Source organism: Mytilus edulis, chromosome 8 (assembly GCF_963676685.1).
Source record: "Mytilus edulis chromosome 8, xbMytEdul2.2, whole genome shotgun sequence".
Classification (NCBI taxonomy): Eukaryota; Metazoa; Mollusca; class Bivalvia; order Mytilida; family Mytilidae; genus Mytilus; species Mytilus edulis.
The window spans coordinates 42,658,117-42,667,448 of NC_092351.1; the positions used below are offsets into that span (position 1 = coordinate 42,658,117).

General features: G+C 32.4%; 1 long non-coding RNA gene across 1 annotated transcript; it reads left to right on the forward strand.

Moving 5' to 3' along the window:
• Nucleotides 1-5,671: 5,671 nt before the first annotated feature.
• LOC139487011 (uncharacterized) lies at nt 5,672-8,675 on the forward strand. The gene is made up of 3 exons (XR_011655714.1): nt 5,672-5,822; nt 6,249-6,411; nt 8,612-8,675. It is a non-coding gene; the product is annotated as an uncharacterized lncRNA (long non-coding RNA).
• The last annotated feature ends 657 nt before the right edge of the window (nt 8,676-9,332 follow it).

A 9,332-nucleotide genomic window follows, 5' to 3' on the forward strand; every position in this document is an offset into this window, starting at 1 on the left:
TTCCCATTCTTATATTTATTGAAGATGGTTGTGAAACGATTTCCCTTCGAGATTCGTATGCCATTATTAACAGTGGTTACTGCAACAACCGTGATGAAATGGCATTTGAATTAAAATGTACTATGCCCGGAAAGAAAAGAATTACAGACGTACATAATAAAATTTTACTGTACCACACAGAAATTGAGTCAAATGGCAGCAAGAAAATGCAATAATGGTTATCGAAGGTACCAGCATTATAAAATAGGTTATCAGATCTGATGAAATCATAATTTTTCAGTCAGTTTAATTGAAGTCTGGAGCTGGCATGTCAGTTAACTGCTAGTAGTCTGTCGTTATTTATGTATTATTGTCATTTTGTTTATTTTCTTTGGTTACATCTTCTGACATCAGACTCGGACTTCTCTTGAACTGAATTTTAATGTGCGTATTGTTATGCGATTACTTTTCTACATTGGCTAGAGGTATAGGGGGAGGGTTGAGATCTCACAAACATGTTTAACCCCGCCGCATTTTTGCGCCTGTCCCAAGTCAGGAGCCTCTGGCCTTTGTTAGTCTTGTATTATTTTTAATTTTAGTTTCTTGTGTACAATTTGAAAATTAGTATGGCGTTCGTTATCACTGAACTAGCATACATTTGTTTAGGGGCCAGCTGAAGGACGCCTCCGGGTGCGGGAATTTCTCGCTACATTGAAGACCTGTTGGTGACCTTCTGCTGTTGTTTTTTTTCTATGGTCGGGTTGTTGTCTCTTTGGCATATTCCCCATTTCTATTCTTAATTTTATCAGAGTTTAATTAAAAAAATAATGCACAGGTGAAGATGATGTTGTATCCTGCCAAGTCACTGGGGACCATTCCATTTCTTTATTGAATCTAAGACTGGTAGCATAGCATCTCGTGTGCCAGGAATATCTAGTGCGATGGTTATAAATTTTGCCCCCATCATATTTTGTTCTAATATGCATCCACATTTCTGCTAAATTAGAGGTAAAGTTTCCTAATAATGATGTTCTTTTTTTTTTATTTCTGCTATGTCTTGTCTCATTTGACTATCTAGGTCTGTAATTACCAAATCTGATGCCATTCTTGATATTTCTTGATCTTCAAGAGTAGTTCCTTCAGACCAAATTTAAGTTTGCTCATTAAAATATATTGTCATACAAGTCACTAATTGGAGCTTCATTGTTAGGATCAGTTACTAATTTAGGTTTACAAAATTCTGAACATCGGCTATGGTGGTCCCCATAAATATGGTTTATAGAATTTATAATATCATATTGTAGTTTTTTTGGCAGTATTTCTTTGATCTTTTTCTTTTGATTTAATTATTATGGCACATCTTACCGCATTAACAAGCTTTACCCTTGTGTTCTTTGTCAACTTTCCTTTACCTTTGAACTGAGGATTTTTTATAACAAGCTTTTCCAAATTACTCCGCAAACATTTACAAACATGATTCGCACATTCTTTTTTTTTATTTTGACAAACTTCCCCCAAACCGGTACCTTCTCCATAATATAAGCATAGACCGAAGAATAACCGTTTCATATAAAGTTCATATACCGTAATCCATGTTTATTAGCGTTCAAAAACCCTGATTCCAATTTTCTTTTAAATCATGATCCCTGGCTTCTACGCCTATTGCATTAGCTCTATTACAAATGTAGCAATATTTATTTCTGACCCCTAAATAGAGGATTTGTTAAGTCTTATGATTAAATGCGGTTCCTTCAACCAACATACGTAATAAATCTCAAGACTTTACACCGTTTTTTTGAATTTCATTCAATGAAAGTAAGTAAGTAAATTTTATTTAGAGTCGGCATATATATACATAATAACAGAGAAAACATGAGCTCTGGTGAGCTCTTTAACCGACTATCACATAAAAAAACATGCAGCATCATGCAAATACTACCAAATAAAACTAAAAAAACATGCAATATAATGAAAGCAACTCTATTTGATTTGTGAGCCTCCAGAGTCAAAGTTCATGTGGCAAGTGCCGCTATGTGCATTGAAACGGTGGAATCGGCAAATCACTTGGCATCATAAAATATAACAGACTAAAAGCATAAAAACAATAAATAAATAAATATAAGCACTAGCATTTAATTGCAGATATATTAAAAAAAAAAGGCATAAAAAGCAGAGCAAAAGGCCATTATAAAAAGAAAGAAAGAAATTTCAGCTTTGAGACAGCACCGGGTGGAAACGACATGAACTGCAGTAACATTTTTGACCCCAACACCAGGAATTTATATAATTCCTAAACTGGTCAAAAGAAGTCATGAGTCTTGCCTCATTAGGAAGTGAGTTCCATACTTGTGCTGCCTCAAATCTAAAGGATCTTTTACCATAACTGGAGGTTCTAGGTCTAGGTACCTCAGCAGTGTTTACATACCTGAAATTATATGAACTGTTTTTTATTACAACTAAATCTTGAATAAATAAAGGACATTTTTTATTAATTATTTTAAAGGTCTCCAAGGCAATTGAGCGCATTCTACGAGTTTTAAATGATGGAAGGTTCGAAATCTGCAGGAGTGTTTCGTATGAGCTCTGATGGTCTTCATAAATAAATCGAAGCGCTCTTTCTTGTATTTTTTCTATTTTCCTGGTATTTTGTTCCCCACAGAAATGCCAAGTCAAAGGGCAATAACTAAAGTTAGACATAATAAAAGAGTAGTAAATTGTAAGCTTACTCAGTTTGTTTAGATGTTTTCCAATTCTTTTCAAAACATTTAATTACCTTGCAGCCTTTTTACAAATATTTGAAATGTGTAAATTAAAGTTTAATTTAAAATCAATCGTAACTCCAAGTAGTTTAACCTCATCCTCACATGATATAGAAATACCATTCAAATCAAACACAATCTTTTTATCGTGTGTTTTTTTGCCAAGAGCGATAGTTTGAAATTTCTCTGGGTTGGCCTGCATTTTATTGGAAGAAAACCACTGTATTAAAAAATTGCTGTCTTCCTCAAGAGCAGAAATTACATCTTGTAAGGAATTTCCAGACTTTGACAAAGTATTATCATCAGCATAATTATCACTGGGGTAAAGCTGATGACCGTAACTGCATTCACGGTCATCCCAAGATGTCAGCTGAAAAATTAGGTCAGTATTTTTATTGTCTGTTAAGGTGTTTCTACATTATTTACTTTACAAAGCATACTTTGATACGATGTAAATTTATAAAAGATTCACACGGAAGTCACAAATCTCTACCGAGGAACGTGTATAAAACGGGAATTTGGATTTGAAAAATTCGCTAGGATGACCGTAAATCGTAATCGAGATGACCGTAACAGGATTAGCGATTCATAACAAGGCTGACCGTAATTGGTTAAAAGATGACCGTAAATTGTTAAGGATGACCGTAATTTATAAAGAATGACTAAATTTAAAAGGATGACCGTCAATTGAAAGAAATATCCATATTTGTATGCATTGTTTTTTGTTGAGTTTGTCGCAATAGGGGCTCGGTTATAAGTTCTTTTTAACTATTTGGCGTTTTTTGAGTTTATATGAAAATGATAGTAAATAGTTATGGACAATAGATGGACAATAGACACCTGCAAACAATAGGTGATTTTAACTGTGTAACTGAGTGGACCGTATCAAATGAAACTCGTATGTCTGTTTATTTTGCTATCTTCTGTATATTTAAAAAAAAATGCAACTCAAATACCAGTTAAGTTAGTTTTTTTCTCAAACCGCATGATAGACTTTATATAACATTTACGTATCTAAAGGTCCTGTCATGCTTTAATACTTTCCTAGATGCATCAGTCTGTCTGTTCTCTTAATAGAGATGTGTGTGTAAAAACGGCCATATTTTTCAATTCCCTCAGAAGAACCTTAAACATTATGAATATCCGGTAATTGAGCCCATGTGTATGGTTCCAGAGGAGCAGAATAAAATCTTGATTTGTCTATATATATAAAAAAAACATTTCTGTTTTCTGTTTATACAATTTACAAGGCTCCCCTTTGAAATTCGCTATTCATACAAGACTATTTTAAGATCTATTTTGCTGGAGCTCACCTTCACTAGTTTGGTCGGAGTATATTTAAAACATTTTCTGTTATTTTACTTACAAGATAAAATGGAAGACCAATCAACAGAGACAATGGATGTGGTAAGTAAAACCTTCTCTTTTTGTTAATATTTTATTGAAATATATTTACATGTTTGATGTTCTTTTTAAATTATTAATTCTCTATATATTAAGTTGTAAATAACATGCAATAGATCACAACTAATCAATTGACTTTCTTTTTTCTTTTTAAAAATTTGTTCTATTTCAATGGAATGATTTTACTTTTTAAGGATATATCGTTGGACAGTATTGATGGTATATATATAGTCTGTGCACTTACACTTATGAACACATGATCCATTCATAATTTTAGTAATTTTATTTTAGCTATCAATTGTTATTACTCTAATGATGTAAACTTCATGATTTAAGTGATTATTTTGAATCACTCTGTTGGTTTTCTATTAGACGTCGGTCATTTAAAAATGTATCAATCGTATCATAAACGTTGACGTATGTATACGCATCTGCAGATATACTAAAACTGTTATGTGATCCCGAGCTTACGACTATTAATATATGTATCACTATGTTCCTCTGGTATCTTTCGCCCCTCTTTTCCAACAATTAAGACAGCTACAAAATTAAATACTAGCATTAGAAATTAATAAGTTGCCCATTTGCATAATTGAAAGTATATACAATTAAAGCTCGGGATCACATAATGTTTATTGGCAAATCTGCAGATGCGTATATGTCAACCTATATGATACGGTTGATACGATTTGAATTAACCTTGATTCATGCATGTCATAGCGAAAGTGCCCGAGACAGATTCATTTATGAGATATGTTCTATTTGTATTTTCATTGTTCTTGAAAAGTACATTTCTTGGTAAAACTCCAGGGGAAAGGGTTGGGGGTTGTAGCTATAGGGCTGACAGCTTTTTCATAAAAAAAATTCTAACCTCGATAAATTTGAAAATAAATTTCAGGCTTATCATTTCTTATCTCCGTGTATTTTTTAAGTAAAAATGGGTATTGTTTTGCAGTATTTGAAATATATTTTCTGAACCGTAAAATTGTTTAAATAAACATTTTGACATGATCGAATCTGCCTGGCCTGGCACTCAACTCAGAATCAAATGATCGTTCCCTTACCTGAAAAGTTTTCAAATTTTCAAATATGTTTTTTCTAGAAATTCGTTCACCCCTGAACAACACACAACTGTGTTATTCAGTCAGACTATATTTTAAAATCATCTGGATTTTATATGGAAATGTACTTTAGGTAGTCCAAGGGTATAACATTTGCAACATGGTAAGTGACCCTCTGGCTACCTTAAAATGTTGTTTTTTATTCATTATTCTTGAGTTTTGTTTTGTTTTGTTTGTTTCGTTTGTTAAGAAAACATAGTCCATAATTGATATTTCTGATGAACTAAATAACAGAATCGATTACTTTTAATATTCATATAAGAAAAATTTCAAATCAAATTACTTTTTTCTTCTTTTTTTGTTTTTTGCTGAAAGTAATGAGAATTTTAAGGTCTCTGATCACAACTTAAAAATGATCAATCTATTGTTGAAAAATAAAAATCTGGAACTTTATTAAAAATCTCATGATTATCTTTTTCTTGATATACATTGTTGCAGCTATGCCTTAGTTATCATTTATATATTACAGGAAAGAATATATCAGGTCACGACGGGTCAATTCTTATTATTGACCCTAAAACCCAGAGTGCAAGTACCCCTTTGGAAAAAAGGGTCACTGGTAAGGTGTATTTGGAAACTGTCAAATAACAATAATATACTCGTCCGGATAATGCTTTAGATAGTTCCCACTGGACGTGGAGCAAACAACAAACAATCGTGCAATACATTACATAGAAAGCAATAAAAAATAGTAAAAGTAAAAGACAAACTGAAATTGAACTCTCAAGATTTTTTCCAGCAAGGTCGTTGTCAACGTCCGTTCACTTCAATGTTAAAACAATCCCGAGTTAAAAGAAATATATAAATTATTTGATGACAACAGACATCTTTATAACTTAAAGTATAACCAATCAAGGGTTTTGTGAATACGAAATATTCAAATTGTGACTGATTACTCTTCAGTATTGCATAAGTGGTCAATCCAGAATATTTTTAATAACAATTAAAGTTATATAAAAAATAAATCAATATTTTGTTATTTCAGCGACTCAACAATGTGACAAATTTGGGAAAACATACCAAACCACGCAGGGTTTAAGAGTCCATAAGAAAAGAGAACATGAGGAACCTCCTTTCAGTTGTGCACAGTGTCCTAAAAATATGTATCGAGGACTCTGTTTCGATCTCATGTTTTGAATCATGTGCAGGTAAACTTTATATGATTTATTAAATCTCACATTGAACAAATTAATTTCATCTGAGTGTATAGAAAATACAAACTATTGGAACCTAAACGACATGAAATAAAAAGAACATGGAAACTTACGTAAGACACAAAGCGGCTACCAATAGTTAGCAAAACCTTGGAACTTCGAAAGCACTAGAAAACGGAGCACAGTACTTGTGACATGAATCCTTATTGTAATATCTTTACGACGAACTTCATATATTATTTTCACAAGAGTGCACACGCTGAAATGTCTCACTTTCTTTACTCTTCATTAATATTATACTAAATACAAAACTTTATTACAACTATCACATCAACTTAAGGTTTATGTACCCTTCTGTAGCCATTTTTGTACGAACTTTTCAAACTTCAATTGTATTAAAACTACAGATATTATGAATAATAGAGATAGGCCATTTTGTACATATTCCAAGGGGAAACTTGATGCAAAGCATTATTTTTTACTGTTCCATTGCATTTAATAGAAAAAGAGGACTTTGTGGCAAATAAATCAAGATTTTTATAGAAAATCCACAGCCTTTATCCTTGTACTCTCGTATTTGGCAATTTGATGACTGATAGATATAGGATTATTGCATGCAGTGCTAGCATTGATTTCCTTAAAACAAGTTTATAAATGTAGTTGTTGGTTAAGAAAAGTATAAATATGGCCAAATATGCGCTCGACTTTAGTGACTCAGCACGAGGTGTTTTGGAATTTACAGGTTACTTAGAACTTTTTGTAAAAAATAAACACTAGCACATCATAAAAAATCAAGTGAGTAATTTATGTTTCAAATTTTATAACAAAAATCTCTGTATTAAAGGCTGTGGATTTTCTATAACAATCTTGATTTATTTGCCACAAAGTCCTCTTTTTCTATCAAATGCAATGAAACAGTAAAAAATAATGCTTTGCATCAAGTTTCCCCTTGGAACATGTACTAAATGGCCTATCTCTATTATTTATTATATCTCTAGTTTTGATACAATTGAGGTTTGAAAAATTCGTGCAAAAATGGCTACAGAAGGGTACATAAACCTTAATATGATCCAAGAAAACGAGGTCAAGGTCATATAATCCAAACAAGATATGCATGTACACCTCACAACCATTCAATACATAGAATATAGTTTTCTTATTGCTTATAGTTTCTAAGAAACAGACTTAACCATGAAAACTAATTACTGACTTATGAATCCTGAAAATGAGGTCAAGGTCAGATGAATCATGCCAGGTGGACATGTATAGCTTGATACCTCCATACAACAAATATATTTGACCAAATGCATATAATTTAAGAAAAACAGACCAAAACACAAAACTTAACACTGAGCAATGAACTGTGACAATGAGATCAAGGCAAATACCTGCGAGACTGTCATGTACATCCTAAATATTTCTATGCACCAAATAAAGTTGACCTATTGCATATATCATTGGATTAAAAAAAAACATAACTTAACCAATGAACCATGAAAATTAGGTCAAGGTCAAATGACACCTACCAGCTAGACATGTACACCTTACAATCATCCCATACACCAAATATAGGAGATCTAGTGCATACAGTATAAGAAAAACAGAAAAAAACTTAACTATAACCACTGAACTATGCAAATGAGGTCAAGGTCTTATGACCCCTGCCAGTAGACATGTACACCTCACAGTCCTTCCATACACCGAATATACTAGACTTATAGCTTATTGTATCTGAAATATGGAACTTTACCTCATTCACTGATACATAAAATGAGGTCAATGTCAAGTGAAAACTGTCTGACGGGTATGAGGACCTTACAAGGTATGCACATACCAAATATAGTTATCGTGTTTCCCATAATAAGAAAGAAAATTAACATTACAAAAATTCCTAACTTTTTTTTAAATAGTCACTAAACCATGAAAATGAGATCAAGGACCACGGACATGTGAGAGACGATAACGTCGTAACATGAGGCATCTATATACAAAGTATGAAGCATCAAAGTTTTCCAACTTCTAAAATATATAACTTTTAAGAATTGAGCTAATGCCGCCGTAGCCGCCACAGGATCACTATCCCTTTACCGAGCTTTCTGCAACAAAAATTGCATGCCCGACAACAAACCACATTGTATTTATCGTCTTATTTGTCATTGTATATTGAATTTATTTTTCGGTTCATTTATTTCAGGAGAAGCAATACAAGTGTGCGGATTGTGGAAAGGACTATGTCCACAAAAAGGACCTACAGATACTTACAACAGAAATTTGCGTGCAAGGAGTGTGGAACCAGCTTTTCTTATAAAAGATCTTTAAGAAGACATGAACAAGCAGAACACATGGCCAAGTGTTTAGTGTGTATAATCTGTATTATTAAGAGACACATGACAAAAAAACATTAAAAAATGTACATAAAATATGCATTAAATAACAGATAACGAAATTGACATGTGTGGTTTTTTTTTCATTTTCATTCCAGATTCAATTGGACAGCAGCAATTAATTTTTTTAATCTATATTGTCATCAGAATTTCTATATTGTCTATGCGCTGATATCTTTTCCTCATTTGTCTTGTGGTGAGATCATGCTGCTTCTGTGCCTCTACTAGGGACACCAGATGAAGAAATTCTTCCACATTTTCTTTTGGTATTAACAGATTTTCTTTCAGGGAGATCAACATGGTTTGATCTGTAATATACATAAAAACATCATACATTTGAGGAATAAATATTATTTCATTCGATTACATCAATCATATAGTTTAATGGCAGTATTATTAATACCCATTTCAATAGAAAATAAGTAAATCCGATCACCAGCTGACAAAATGTTATCCGCTTGTACACAATTCTGTTAATGACTAATGAAGTTCAAAAACTTCAAAACTTTTTAGTTCTCAATTTTGCCTATG